The 15,370-nt window shown below is 48.0% G+C and overlaps 1 pseudogene; it reads right to left on the bottom strand.

Moving 5' to 3' along the window:
* Positions 1 to 7,428: 7,428 nt before the first annotated feature.
* On the bottom strand, positions 7,429 to 13,856 carry LOC140421387 (uncharacterized; annotated as a pseudogene).
* Between the last annotated feature and the right edge of the window lie 1,514 nt (positions 13,857 to 15,370).

Below are 15,370 nucleotides of genomic sequence, written 5' to 3'. Positions count from 1 at the left end.
GATCGTTCACCTGCCCCGAGTGCGGGAATGGATTCACTGACTTACAACTTATGCTGAGACACCAGCGACTTCATGAGTGTCTCCAGGGATTGGATTCCGCTGTTTTCGCTGCTGTCAATCAGATCCAGAACTGAATGTGGGTTAACCCTGAGGTGTGTAAGAAACATGCCCCAGTCACTCTCTTCCATGGTTCAGAGCTCCGAGATACAGACAAAAGGCTCCTTTACAACTGTGTTTAGAGTCAACAAGATTAATTCCCGTACCAGCCTCCCCGAAGAGGCACCAGAATGTGGCGACTAGGGGCTTTTCACAGTAACTTCATTGAAGCCTACTTGTGTCAATAAGCGATTTTCATTTAATGTTGTAATGAATGCTGGAACCTGCAAAATTTTAGTCCAGGAGTCAAGAGTTTACCCAAAAAGGGGATCCAAGTCATTGGTAATTTTAAAGGAATTTATGAAAAAGCGACAGTTTAGATTTGGTACACCAGCTAAATCGGCAGGAAATACATGTGACCCACAACATGTGAGAATGGTTTACTGGTCCCGGATCAGGGAGATGCTGATCTCCGGGGCTGGAGGTGACAGTCTCCTCGGAATGGTTTACTGGTCCCGGATCAGACACTGGGACAGATGGAGCTGATCTCCGGGGCTGGAGGTGACAGTCTCCTCAGAATGGTTTACTGATCCCGGATCAGACACTCGGACAGATGAAGCTGATCTCCGGGGCTGGAGGTGACAGTCTCCTCGGAATGGTTTACTGATCCCGGATCAGACACTCGGACAGGTGAAGCTGATCTCCGGGGCTGGAGGTGACAGTCTCCTCGGAATGGTTTACTGATCCCGGATCAGACACTCGGACAGATGGAGCTGATCTCTGTGGCTGGAGGTGACAGTCTCCTCGGAATGGTTTACTGATCCCGGATCAGACACTCGGACAGATGAAGCTGATCTCCGGGGCTGGAGGTGACAGTCTCCTTGGAATTGTTTACTGATCCCGGATCAGACACTCGGACAGGTGAAGCCGATCTGCGGGGCGGAGGTGACAGTCTCCTCGGAATGGTTTACTGATCCCGGATCAGACACTCGGACAGATGGAGCTGATCTCCGGGTCTGGAGGTGACAGTCTCCTCGGAATGGTTTACTGATCCCGGATCAGACACTCGGACAGATGGAGCTGATCTCCGGGGCTGGAGGTGACGTTCTCCTCGGAATAGTTTACTGATCCCGGATCAGACACTCGGACAGATGGAGCTGATCTCCGGGTCTGGAGGTGACAATCTCCTCGGAATGGTTTACTGATCCCGGATCAGACACTCGGACAGATGGAGCTGATCTCCGGGGCTGGAGGTGACAGTCTCCTCGGAATGGTTTACTGATCCCGGATCAGACACTCGGACAGATGGAGCTGATCCTCGGGGCTGGAGGTGACGGTCTCCTCGGAATGGTTTACTGGTCCCGGATCAGACACTCGGACAGATGGAGCTGATCTCCGGGGCTGGAGGTGACGTTCTCCTCGGAATAGTTTACTGATCCCGGATCAGACACTCGGACAGATGGAGCTGATCTCCGGGTCTGGAGGTGACAATCTCCTCGGAATGGTTTACTGATCCCGGATCAGACACTGGGACAGATGGAGCTGATCTCCGGGGCTGGAGGTGACAGTCTCCTCGGAATGGTTTACTGATCCCGGATCAGACACTCGGACAGATGGAGCTGATCTCCGGGGCTGGAGGTGACAGTCTCCTCGGAATGGTTTACTGATCCCGGATCAGACACTCGGACAGATGGAGCTGATCTCCGGGGCTGGAGATGACAGTCTCCTCGGAATGGTTTACTGATCCCGGATCAGACACTCGGACAGATGGAGCTGATCTCCGGGGCTGGAGCCTCTTGTGTTCTCCTTCCTCTGGATCCAGTCAGAGTGTTTGGTGTTAGTCTGAATCCAGCACCGATCACTTTGAAAATCTTTCCTGTCCAAAGTGATTTTCCTGTCGAACCGTTTTAACCTTTACTCAGACAGTTGGTTTATATTTGGGTCGTCAGATCCAACCTTCTCCAGTTTAGAAATCTGGTTTCAGGGTTTGTGACAGAGAGAACAGGCCTGTGCTGTGTGTGTCACCCAGCAAGCTGCTGTGGAAGCGTTGTTACTGAGAGCCAGAGAGAGCTCATTCAATTCACAGTCAATTAATTTCTGACATTTTATCATAGAATTTACAGTGCAGAAGGAGGCCATTTGGCCCATCGAGTCTACACCGGCTCTTGGAAAGAGCAACCTACCCAAGGTCAACACCTCCACCCTATCCCCATAACCCAGTAACCCAAGCCAACACTAAGGGCAATTTTGGACACTAAGGGCAATTTATCATGGCCAATCCACCTAACCTGCACATCTTTGGACTGTGGAGGAAACCGGAGCAGCCGGAGGAAACCCACGCACACACGGGGAGGATGTGCAGACTCCGCACAGACAGTGACCCTGGAGCTGTGAAGCAATTGTGCTATCCACAATGCTACCGTGCTGCCCCCTTATCATATTAGAAATAAGCAGAAAATCTAAATTCTAAAGTTGGTCTCAGCGGCCGTGACAATTATCATCGATTGTTGGAAAAACCCATCTGGTTCACTCATGCCCTTTAGGGAGGGAAATCTGCCGCCCTTACCTGGTCTGGCCCACATGTGACTCCAGACCCACAGCAATGTGGTTGACTCTAGTGCCGAGCAGGCCACTCAGTTGAAGGGCAATTAGGGATGGGTAACAAATCCCGGCCTTTCCAGTGACGTCCACATCCCATAAAACAATCAAAGAAAAAATCCTCACCCCCCCCCCCTTCAGCTCTCCCGACTTGCTTCACCATTTGCAGAGGCACTTTCACCTACCAAGGTCCTGAGAGCTGGAAACTCCTCGCTAAACATTTATGAACATTATTCGATGGTGAATGTTTTTACAAAATGTGCTGTCCAATCAGAGATTGGTGTAAAGCTGTCTGAAGGTGAAGTTTCCAGCTGCGAATCTTCCATCTGAAGTTTCCGCGTGTTTTTGTAACATTCCTGAGTTTTCTAATATGAGGCAGCGACAACAACAACTGGCATTTACCCATCAACAGGTTAAAATGTCGGAGACCCTTCACAGAGGGACAGAAGCTGGGTGGAAAAGGTAAGGAGGCAGGTTTAGTGAGGGGTTTCCAGCCCTCAGGACCTCGGTAGGTGAAGGTGCCTCTGCCAATGGTGGAGTGAAGCAAGTCGGGGGAGCTGAAGGGGGTGAGGATTTTTTTGTGATTGTTTTATGGGATGTGGACGTCACTGGAAAGGCCGGGATTTGTTACCCATCCCTTCGAGAGTCAATCACATTGCTGTGGGTCTGGAGTCACATGGAGGCCAGACCAGGTAAGGATGGCAGATTTCCCTCCCTAAAGGGCATGAGTGAACCAGATGGGTTTTTCCAACAATCGATGATAGTTGTCACGGCCGCTGAGACTAACTTTAGAATTCCAGGTTTATTCATTGGATTTGGGATTTGAATCCGTGTCTCCAGAGCATTAGCCTGGCCTCTGGCTCACTAATCCAGTGACATTACCACGATGCCACCTTCTCCCCTAATTGGAGGAGTGAGGGAGCGTGGAGGGTTGTAGGGCTGGAGGAGGTTCCAGAGACTGTCTGTCATGGAGAGAGTGGCTGCCTCCATGGAGTTTCAAGCACGGCTCTGAAATGGGTCGGTGTAGGTCATGACCTCGGCCATGCAGGTGATGTCTGCTGCCTTGAACAGGATGACAGATACTGTCAACACGTCACTGATCTCCAGCAAAGGGCTCCCACCTTAGACCCATTGTCCCCAAACCCACAGGCAGTATCCAACACGCCGCCCCGTCTCCAGCTGAATCTGCCCGGCACAGGTACAGATGGGTCAGTCTGTCCCAGGACCCTCTGGAGCTCTGAAACCCAGAGGGTGGAGACCCTCCAATGATGTGCAGGTCAGGTGGATTGGCCATTCTAAATTGCCCTTAGGGTCCAAAAAGGTTAGGTTGGGTTATGGGGATAAAGGGGATAGGGTGCTCTTTCCAAGGGCCGGTGCAGACTCGATGGGCTGAATGGCCTCCTTCTGCACTGTAAATTCTATGATTCTGTGACAAGCCTCTGGGCAGTGCGAGCAGGGATGTGAGCAGCCTGTCTCTACCTCTGCTGAAACCACACAGGGCAGCACGGTAGCATGGTGGTTAGCACAATTGCTTCACAGCTCCAGGGTCCTAGGTTCAATTCCTGGCTTGGATCACTGTCTGTGCAGAGTCTGCACGTTCTCCCCGTGTGTGCGTGGGTTTCCTCCGGGTACTCCGGTTTCCTCCCACAGTCCAAAGATGTACAGGTTAGGTGGACTGGCCATGCTAAATTGCCCTTAGTGTTGGGTGGGGTTACTGGGTTATGGGGACAGGGTGGAGGTGTGGGCTTGGGTAGGGTGCTCTTTGCAAGAGCTGGTGCAGACTCGATGGGCCAAATGGCCTCCTTCTGCACTGTAAATTCTATGATCCGCCAAGTAGAAGCAACAGGAAGGGTCTGGGCTCCAAATTGTAATTCACCAAGTGTCAGAAATGGGGATTTGACAAGATATGAAGTTTCTTTATTTAATAATGATGCACAAACTGTATTGACTGGAACCACTTCCAGCTCTTGTCCGTTCTTACATCCTGGGGCCAGCTCAGCCTTTCACTGAGTTCATGCTGAATGTGAATCCAGGCTGGGGGCCATTGGGTGGATGTGCAATGGGAGGATGAGTGGGTGAAGGAATGTTCAGTGAACAGGGAGGGGGAGGGGGAGGGGGGTTGGTGCTGCTGGTGGGAAGTGTTCATTCTGAAGGAGTCCCCCCTGAAACAGAGACCATTCATTTCTCACTTTGAAATAATTGAGCTGCTGTCTGTCCCCATTTCTATTCAGTTTTTCAATATTTAAATCTCGACTGAAACATATTCTTGATGTGACCCTGAGATCCAGAGGATTTTAAATCTGTTAAAGTCAATCCCCATCGAGTGCACAGGAGGACTCAACTGGTCCGAACTTTTTATGTTATAAATAAACCAAGATCTTACAAGATGTTTATCGGGGAATTGTATTTCTCTGAGACCAGGGATGGTCAAACTCTGTCCCAAAGTTTAGATTTGGGCCTTGAGCCTGGGCTATGGGGCCCACGTACATGGAGCATCATTCCGGATGTCCTTCATCCCTGATTTTACTCACAATCCAACTGGGGGCTGTTAGCTGCCTGGACCCTAATCACTGGAATTTCATCCCTAAACCTCCCCACTTTTCCACTTAATTTTCCACCTTTAAAATTCTCTTTATAACTGAAGTCTTTGACCAACTCTTTGGTCATCTGACCCAATATGTCCTCATGTTCCTGTGAAACTGCTTGAGACATTTTATTATGTTAACAACTAATTATAAATAGAGCTGTTGTAGCTCAGTGAGATCTTATCACTTACTGAGTGAGTCTGTATAAATGTAACTCAGATACACACAGCTTGTGTCATAGTTCAGTGAGATCTGATCACTTACTGAGTGAGTGAGTCTGTCTAAATGTAACTCAGATACACACAGCTTGTGTCATAGTTCAGTGAGATCTGATCACTGAGTGAGTGAATCTGTATTAATATAACTCAGATACACACAGTTTGTGTCATAGTTCAGTGAGATCTGATCACTGAGTGAATGAGTCTGTATAAATGTAACTCAGATACATGCAGCTTGTTAAAACATTCCTGGGAGGAGGAAGTTCTGAGCTGCCCGCTGGATTTCTGTTCTCCACAATTGGGAAAAGGTGATTCTTTCCCAATATTGGAAATTACTAATAAAGTTGTTCAAGATGATTAGTTGTTGTGAGCTGGGTTATTTGTTAGAATGAAGGAGTGGGATTGAGCCACAGTCTGAGTCACCAGTTTAAGGACAGGAGGAGAGAGAATCTGGAGAGGGGAAAAGAATCAGGAGGAGACTGGAGACTGAATCTGGAACAATGAGCAGAGAGGGAGAGGTGTGTGTGGGACTGAGATTCATAGATTTGGGAGAATGCACCATAGAAACTAGAATGGTGCTGAATTTCTATCCTGCATTTACACCGAAAACCTCTAAACTCCTTTTACTGGGAGTTAGAGGGAGAGGATTTGCAGACAAAAAATTCAAAGTAACAATCTTGAGATCTTTCAGAATGACTTATTCCATGTATCTGATTATGAAAGGAGAATGATTGATCTCTCTGTGGGGAAAGTTTTGAAATAATTTTGACTGAGAAAGCCTGGGACACACAGACACAAGGGCCAGCAGTGCATCTCGGATTCAAACATGAGGTGTGCAAACGGGTCTGGTTTAGTGTCAGACGTTACCAGGGAGAGGAATGGAGCTGGTAGCTCGGGAATGAAAACAATGACTTTGGTTTTCCCAATATTTAATTGGAGGAAATGTCTGCCCATCCACCACTGGATATCAGACAAACAGGCTGAGAATTTAACAATTGTGGAGAGAGGTGGTGGAGGTGGAGCTGGGAGCTGTCAGTGTAACTGTGACAACTGACACTGTGTCCAGATGGTGTTATTGTGGGAACATGTGAACGAGAAAGGAGACAAGACTGGATCCCTTGGTAACAGCAGAGGTAACTGTGGGAGTGGGAAGGGGAGACATTACAAGTGATTCTCCAACTCTGATGGAGAAGAATGGAACCAGGAGAGAGCAGCCCCACCCAGCTGGGTGACAGTGGAGAGGTGACGGAGCAGAATGGTGTGGTCGACCTTGTCAAAGGCTGAGGACAGAGGGGAGGTTTATCTTTGTCACAGTCACAGAGGATGTCATTTGTAACTTTGATAAGAGTTGTTTCAGCACGGTGACAGAGCAGAAACCTGATTGGAGGGATTCAAATGTGGCGTTCTGGGAAAAATAGACCGGGATTTGGGCGAGGAGAGGGGTGCTGGCGATGGGGCAGTAATTTGTAAGGATGGTGGAGTCAAGGGTTTGCTTTTTGACAAGGGTAGAATGACAGCAGAAGGGGAGGGACAGTACCTGATAGAGAAAAGATTCAACAAAGTCAGTGAACATGGGGAAGTTGGGTGATCAGTTTTGTGGGAATAGGGTCGATGGAGCAGGAGCTGGGTCTCATGGACAAGATGAGCTCTGAGAGGGCAGGAGGGGAGATGGGAGAGAAACTAGAGAAATATGAGGGTTCAGGGCTCGGGAAAGGATGAAATTTAGAGACAGTTTGGTCCGGTGGGCTCGTGGGAGGGAGGGAAGCAGCAGAGGCAGCTGATCGGATTTACTCAATCTCAGTCACAAAGAAGCTCCACAAGCTCCTCACACTTCTTGTTGGAGGTGAGGATGGAAGAGACAGGGGAGAGCGAGAGTACTTCAAAAGGATCTAACTTGTGTCAGAGATATTAAAAAGTTCCAACACACTGCGTATTTTGCACAAATCTAATTTATTTGACTTTTAGCCAGAATATGAGTCCCTGTAACTGGGCTGCAGTTTATTACCATCAGCAGAACCAGACCCCAATGAACCTGGGTCAGTCCTGGGTGTGATTAACAGAAAATTCCAATCACAGTAGTTATTTATGAACTCGCTGATGTCTCAGCAGGCTGGATGAGGTTGTGAAAGCGTTCCCACACTGGGAGTAGGTGAACGGCTTCTCCCCAGTGTGAACTCGCTGGTGGGTCAGCAGGTTGGATGACTGAGTGAATCCCTTCCCACACACAGAGCAGGTGAAAGGTTTTGTGCCAGTGTGAATTCGGCGGTGGTCAGTGAGTTGTGATGATCGTCTGAAGCCAGTCCCACAGCGAGAGCATCTGAATGGCTTCTCGTCAGTGTGAACACGTTGATGGTACATCAGTTCCCAGGAACATTTAAAGCCCATCCCACAGTCTGAACATTTAAAAGGTCTCTTGTCTGTGTGAACTTGGTGGTGTCTCAGCAGGGTGAATGAGGTAGAGAATCCCTTCCCACACACGGAGCAGGTGAAGGGCTTCTCCCCAGTGTGAACTCGCTGGTGTGTCAACAGCTGTGACAACTGAGTGAATTCCTTCCCACACTCAGAGCAGGTGAAGGGTTTCTCCCCAGTGTGAATTCTCTTGTGCGTCAGCAGGTCAGATGACTGAGTGAATCCCCTTCCACAGTTGGAACAGATAAACTGCCTCTCCCCGCTGTGAATCCTCTGGTGTACAGTGAGTTGGGACGATCGCCTGAACCCAGTCCCGCAATGAGAGCATCTGAACGGTCTCTCGTCAGTGTGAACACGTTGATGCAGCATCAGTTCCTGGAAACTTTTATAGCATTTCCTGCAGTCTGAGCATTGAAATAGTCTGTCCTCTGTGTGAACACGCTGGTGTCTCAGCAGGTTGGCAGAAATAGTAAAACTCTTCCCACACTTGGAGCAGGAGACGGTTTCTCCCCAGTGTGACTGTGTCGATGTGTTTCCAGCTCTGATGGGGAAATGAATCCCCTTCCACAGTCCCCACATTTCCACGGTTTCTCCCCACTGTGAATGGTGCTATTTCCTTCCATGTTCAAAGTATGATGACATTCACGTTACGGTAAATGGAGCAACTGGTGCTGATCCTGATGTGATGAAGTTTCCCGACTGCAAATCCTCCTCTTCCAATGACCTGTGAACCGGATTTAAAATGAAAAATAGGGAGTGAGACAGAACCCACAAAAACACAAAGGCAGGTTGTGAAATTGAGCTGAATGAATCGGGTCATTTGTGGGGCCGGCACCAGGAAAATGTGACCATGAAAACTGCTGGATTGTTGTGAATACACAACTGGTTCATTAATGTCCTTCAGGGAAGGGAACCTACCAATTGGTCTGAATCTACACCAGACTCTGACACTCTGCGAGAAGGAAGGAGAAAGGGAGTAGTAGAGGCTGAATGATTGAAACAAGTATTTAATATATCTTCAACATGAGCAGAACTTTGACAGAATCTCCCAAACCATTCTCCACCACCTCGTAGGAGCAGGGTAGCAGGAATATGTGAACACCATGATTTCCAAGTTCCCCTCCAACTCGCACACCATCCTGACTTATCTGACATACAGTACTGGATGGACAAAGCCATTGTCTTCATGCCCAGTTATAAACTCCACTCCCTCACCGCCGACTCCATGTCCCTCCCTGGGAACTGTCTGACGCTGAATCAGACTGTTCACAATCTCTGGTATATTTCACCCCAAGCTGTGTTCCTGTCCACACATCACTGTCACTGCCTATTTCCACTCAGTAACATTGTCCAGTTGTGTCCCTGTCTTAGTTCATGTGCTGCTGAAACTCATCCATTCCTTTTGTTTCCTCTAAACTGGACTATTCTAATGTGGGTCTTGTTGATCTCCCAGATTCAACTTCACAGGAACTGGAGGTCATCCAAAGCTCAGCTGCTCCTGCTCGCACTCACACCAGGTCTTGTTCACCATCACCCCTGTGCTCTCTCACCTACATCGTGGTAATTGCCAGTCCGACAGTCGTCTGGGCTCATTTAATTCTGACCCTCCCCCGGCTCCAGTTCCTCTCCTGTGCTCACAATCCCCTCCCTGAGCTGCCTGATCTCCTTCAGTCCGTCTCCACCAGCTGCACTGAGCATGCTCAGAATACAGCACAGCCCTGCGTCCTCGCCCTGGGTTCCATTAGTCGCCAATAGGGGACTTTCTGACCGATTGGGAATTCTGGGTAATCTCACTGCCATCGAGATCAATCAGTGAACAGGCAAACGTTTTCTCCAGTTGGTAAAAGGGAAGATCCATGGATGAGGGGGATAGTGGACAGGAAGCAGAATCAGAGATTCAGGCATTGTACCGAATACTCACAGCATAAACACATTAATCTGATAGATCACTTCCACACGAGAAGACAGCAGTGGGAAGCCTCCTGACATTCTGGTCCCTTCCCAGTCAGTAATTACTGGAGCTGGAATACAGAAAAGAGTCGGAATAAATTCAGGGATTTATTTGTTCAGTTTTACAAATGGGTCTGGAGTCACATTCGAAGTTTGTGCAGACTGTCAGTCCCTGGCTTTATTAACCCTCCCTTTCCAGAACTTGGGGGAAGGTGTCTGGTATTCAGGACAAATATTACAGGAACTATTTTAAAGCTTGTGTCATCATTGACGCTTTATAATTACGGGTCATGACTAAAGCATTCATGGGAACTATTTCTTATAACAGGAGTTAGTTAATAAATCAGGGGTCTGAGCTGCATAAATAGAGGTGTTGAGCACTAAAACAAGAAATTATAAAGTCATGGTTAGATCACAACATTACATCCAGTTCTGGTCACCAGTCCTCATGAAGGATATGAGGATCCTTACAGAGTGCTGAGGAGATTCAGGATGGTTCCAGGAGGGAAGTTAGCGGCAAGGTTAGGTTGGAGAAACTGGGCTTGTTCTACACAGAGCAAATGAGATTGAGAGGAGATTGATGGAGGTGTACAAAATTAATACAGGCATAGATCAGGTCGATAAAGAAAAGCTGTTCACATGAGCTGATAGTGCCTGAGATGCAGCGGGGAATATGAAGAAGACCTTTTTTTACACAGAGTGATAACCTGGATCTCACAGCCCTGGAGGGTGGTGGAAGTGGAAATGATTCATCACTTCACAAGAAAAAGGATGATATACTGTGTGACTTTTATCAAGGATTTGGCTGCATTAATTGCACGCTGGATGATTGCTTCATATTTTAATTGTCTGCCCCCCTCCCACTCTGACCTCTCTGCCCTTGGCCTCCTGAACTGTTCCAATGAAGCTCAAAGGGAGCTTGGGGAACAGCAACTCATCTTTCCATTCGACACTTTACAACCTTCAGAACTCAGCAGTGAGTTCAGCAGTTTCTGCAGCAACAGAGGCTTCAGCATCTGGAACTCTCTCCCTGAAAAGGTGCCAGAACCGGATTCTATGTTTAGAATGTGTCTGCTCGTGCGAGATTCCCCAACCAGTGGAAATGGTTCCTCTATATCTACCTTGTCAATTCCAATTAACATCCTGAAAACTTTGATCAATTCCTTTTTAATCTTCTAAATTCCAAGGATTACAACCCTCATAATTAGGTGGCAAAGGGGTTAGGGAGGGGAAAGATATAATTAATGGCAGAGTGCTAAAGATTGTGCAGGGACACGGGACTGGGGTTTCTAAGTGCTTTTCTCTCTGAAGTGACAGGATATATTCAGAGAGTAGTTAGCGAAGCAGTTATGTAGAAAGATCATTTAGATCTGAAAATTAACTCTGATTCTCTCTCCTCCACATTGCTGGAGGATGTGCTGACGAAAGGGGGACTGAAGAAGGGGGTAGTGTCAGCGGTCTACGGAGCTATTTTGGAAGAGGAGAAGGCACCACTGGAAGGGATCAAAGCAAAGTAGGAGGAAGAGTTGGGAGAGGATATGGAGGAGGGGTTCTGGTGTGAGGTGCTCCGGAGAGTGAATGCCTCCACCTTGTGCACGAGGTTGGAGCTGATACAGCTAAAATGAAAATGAAATAAAATGAATTTAGCATTTTCTCCCAAATTTACACCCATCCACAATAATCAGTTTCCAACCCTGGCTGGTCCAACACCCCAAATATGGCCTCCTACCCCAAATATGGCGACCTGGGGTAGGAGGCCATATTTGGGGTGTTGGACCGGCCAGGGTTGGAAACGGGTGCGGAGGCACTTGTTTTAGCCTTCGCCTCGTTGATCGCCCGAAGACAGATCCTGATGGGTTGGAGAGCAGCCTCTCCACCCTGGCGTGGCGGGGGGATCTGTTGTAATTCTTGACACTTGAGAAGGTTAAGTTTGAACTGAGGGGAAGGACATAGAGGTTCGACAATTCATGGACATTATTCATTATGCACTTCCAAGAACTGGATAACATTGAACATTAGTTGCTGATTAATGTGTATTGTTGATGGGTGTAAATGTGGGAGAAAATGTGAAAAAGGAGAATTTTTAAATTTTTTTATAAAACATTGAACATTAGTTGGTTGGGTGGGGGGGTGGGGCGATGGGTGTTAATGGGGGATTCCGGATTCCTTTTTGTCAGTTGTTTATGTGAACATGTGGGCGAATGTTTGGGGTTTGGCGAGAGGATGGGATCGTTGTTATTGATATGGGGATTGACATATTTGTTACTGATTATTGTTTATTGTTGATGGGTGTAAATTTGGGAGAAATTGCGAAAAAGGAGAATAAAGAAATATGTTAAAAAACTCTGATTCTCTCTTCACAGATGCTGCCAGAGCTGCTGAGTTTATCCAGAATTGTCTGTTTTTATCTCAGATTTCAAGAACCTGCAGTATTTTGCTTTTATTAAATTAACTCTTGAGCTGATTAATGGTGTTAATGAGCACAAAATAGAAGTTTTACTGCTTTATAAAGCTCTGATAAAGCCACAATTTGAGTATTGCGTCCATTTTTGGTCACCACTCTTCAGGAAGAATGTGAAGGTCCTTGAGAAGGTGCAGAAGAGATTTTGCAGAATGGTTCCGGCAGAGGGGGTTGAGGAGATTTGATTCAGATGTAGAAGATTCTGATGGGTTTCAGTAAAATAGACAAAGAAAATTTGTTCCCATTCACTGGTTGCACAAGAACTCGGGGACATATTCAGGTTTTGTAAAAGATAAGGGAGATGTGAAGGGGAATGATTTTACAGTCAACGGTAATGACCCCAAAGTTATGGCTGAGGGGAGGGCAGAAATGGACACGATGAATATTTTCAAAAGGCAATTGGATAAATATTTAATGGCAATAGACCTGCGAGGATCGAGGGATGGAACAGGGGAATGGGACTGACTGGACTGCTCTTGCGAACTAGCACAGACTCAATGGGCCGAATAGCCTCCGCTGTGCCACAATGACTATGACTACTTTCTGTAATCTCATCGTATAATATAATTTTGGGATTCAGCAGTGGCACAGTGGTTAGCACTACTGCCTCACAGCGTCAGGGACCCGGGTTCAATTCCAGCCTTTGTTGGAGTTTGTACATTCTCCCCTTGTCTGCATGGTGCTCCGGTTTCCTCACCATCCAAAGATGTGCAGGTTAGTGGATTGGCTATGCTAAATTGCCTCTTAAGGTCCAAGGATGTGCAGTTCAAGTTCTGGGTTATGCGTATAGGGTGGGGTGGATGGAGGAAGCATAAATGGGTAGAGTGCTCATTTTGAAGGGTTGGTGCTGGATTCGAATCCCCTCCCCCCCCCCCCTGCACTGTAGGGGTTCTATGATCCTATGATCACTCAAGGAAATCTGTGCTCTGCACTCCCTCTGAGACCATTCTATTCTCCTTAGGTTTGTTGCCCAGAGTTGAGTTTTCAAGGTGTGGTCGAATCAGGATTTCTGAATCTCGGGGTTTTCCAGTCAGACTGGGACCTGAAATCTTCCCTCACAGACAGAACAGACAAACATTTTACCTTGCACACTCAGATGCTGCTGATATTCAGGTTCTGATGTATCGCTGACTCTGTCAGATCACAATGTGATGCTTGGTTTGAGTTTCCCATCGATCAATGCTCCACTTTTAACTTCCTGAAAAAGAAAGTTACAAAGACCTTCAACTGTTAGTCTAAGATATAAATTGAGGAGACATAAAAATTGTCTTGGTTTGAATTTGCTTTGTGTAAATCCTCTCCTTCTAACCCCCTGTAAAAGGAGTTTCCAGAATCCCATCACTGTCGTCACAATATTCTCTCCTCCTGCTGACAGGACAGGGAAGGCTGCGCATGCGCCCTGCTGCAATATGGCTGCCGTTATTCTGGGCCAGTGATGCAGAACAGCCCAACAACGTCCTTGGCAAAAACAGGATTAGGAGCTTCTTATTCGGGGTTTGACGCATTCATGCTGTGTTTATGAAACCCCTTTCCCAGCCACTCCGCTGTCTCTTCCCCCACACCTCGCGGCCCCGTGACTCAGTTCACCGGATCATTTTTCCCCTCGCCGCCCAAGTCCAGACACGTACCGCACTGCGCATGCCCCAGTCAGAGACCGCATGCGCATTCTCCACTTACAGCTTGGCGGTGCGCCTGCGCAAGAAGCTCCTGCGGGCTGAATAGGACAGTCTTCCACGCGGAGAATGCTGGGTCTTTTTTTTAAATATATTTTCTTGAAAATTTTTCGATCACAATTTTTTCCCCTTACACATGAAACATAACAAAAAAGAAAATTTAACAGTGAACAAATGGCTAACCAACATGGTAAACTAATCATTTAACATAAAATAAAACTTTCCACCCCCCCTCCCCCCCTCTCCCCTGGGTTTCTGCTGCTGGTCATCTGTCTTCCCTCTAACGTTCCCCTAGGTAGTCGAGAAATGGCTGCCACCGCCTGGTGAACCCTTGAGCCGATCCTCTCAGCGCAAACTTCATCTGCTCCAGTTTTATGAACCCCGCCATATCGTTTATCCAGGCCTTCAATCCGGGGGGTTTCGCCTCCTTCCACATGAGTAAAATCCTACGCCGGGCTACTAGGGACGCAAAGGCCACAACGTCGGCCTCTTTCGCCTCCTGCACTCCCGGCTCATCCGCAACTCCAAATAAAGCTAACCCCCAGCCTGGTTTGACCCGGACCTTCACCACCTTCGAAATCACTCCCGTCACTCCCTTCCAATACCCCTCCAGTGCCGGGCACGACCAAAACATATGTGCGTGGTTTGCCGGGCTTCCGCCACACCTCCCACACTTGTCCTCCACTCCGAAGAACCTGCTCAATCTTTCTCCCGTTATGTGTGCTCTATGTAGCACCTTGAATTGAATCAGGCTAAGCCTGGCGCACGAGGAAGAGGAATTTACTCTGCTTCGGGCATCAGCCCACATACCCTCCTCTATCTCCGCCCCGAGCTCTTCTTCCCACTTTCCTTTTAATTCGCCCACCAGCTCCTCCCCCTCTTCCCTCATCTCTCGGTATATCTCTGACACCTTGCCCTCCCCGATACACCCCTCCGAAAGCACTCTGTCCTGGATCCCCTGTGTCGGGAGCAGCGGAAATTCCCTCACCAGTTGTCTTGTGAACGCCCTCACCTGTGTATATCTAAGGAAGTTTCCCCGGGGCAACTTATACTTTTCCTCTAATGCTCCCAAGCTCGCAAACGTCCCATTTATAAATAAATCTCCCACCCTCCTAATTCCCAACTGGTGCCAGCTCTGAAATCCTCCATCCATCCTTCCTGGGGCAAACCTGTGGTTGTTCCTGATTGGGGACCCCACCAGGGCTCCCCGCGCACCTCTCTGTCGCCTCCATTGTCCCCAAATATTCAATGTTGCCGCCACCACTGGGTTTGTGGTAAACTTTTTTGGTGAGAGCAGTAGCGGCGCCGTCACCAGCGCCTCTAGGCTCGTCCCTTTTTAGGACTTTCTCTCCAGTCTTTTCCACGCCGCTCCCTCTCCCT

The sequence above is a fragment of the Scyliorhinus torazame genome, chromosome 5 (genome assembly GCF_047496885.1).
Source record: "Scyliorhinus torazame isolate Kashiwa2021f chromosome 5, sScyTor2.1, whole genome shotgun sequence".
NCBI lineage: Eukaryota > Metazoa > Chordata > Chondrichthyes > Carcharhiniformes > Scyliorhinidae > Scyliorhinus > Scyliorhinus torazame.
The sequence above is the reverse complement of the archived record's forward strand: the minus strand, read 5'-3'. Positions and strand labels throughout refer to the sequence as shown.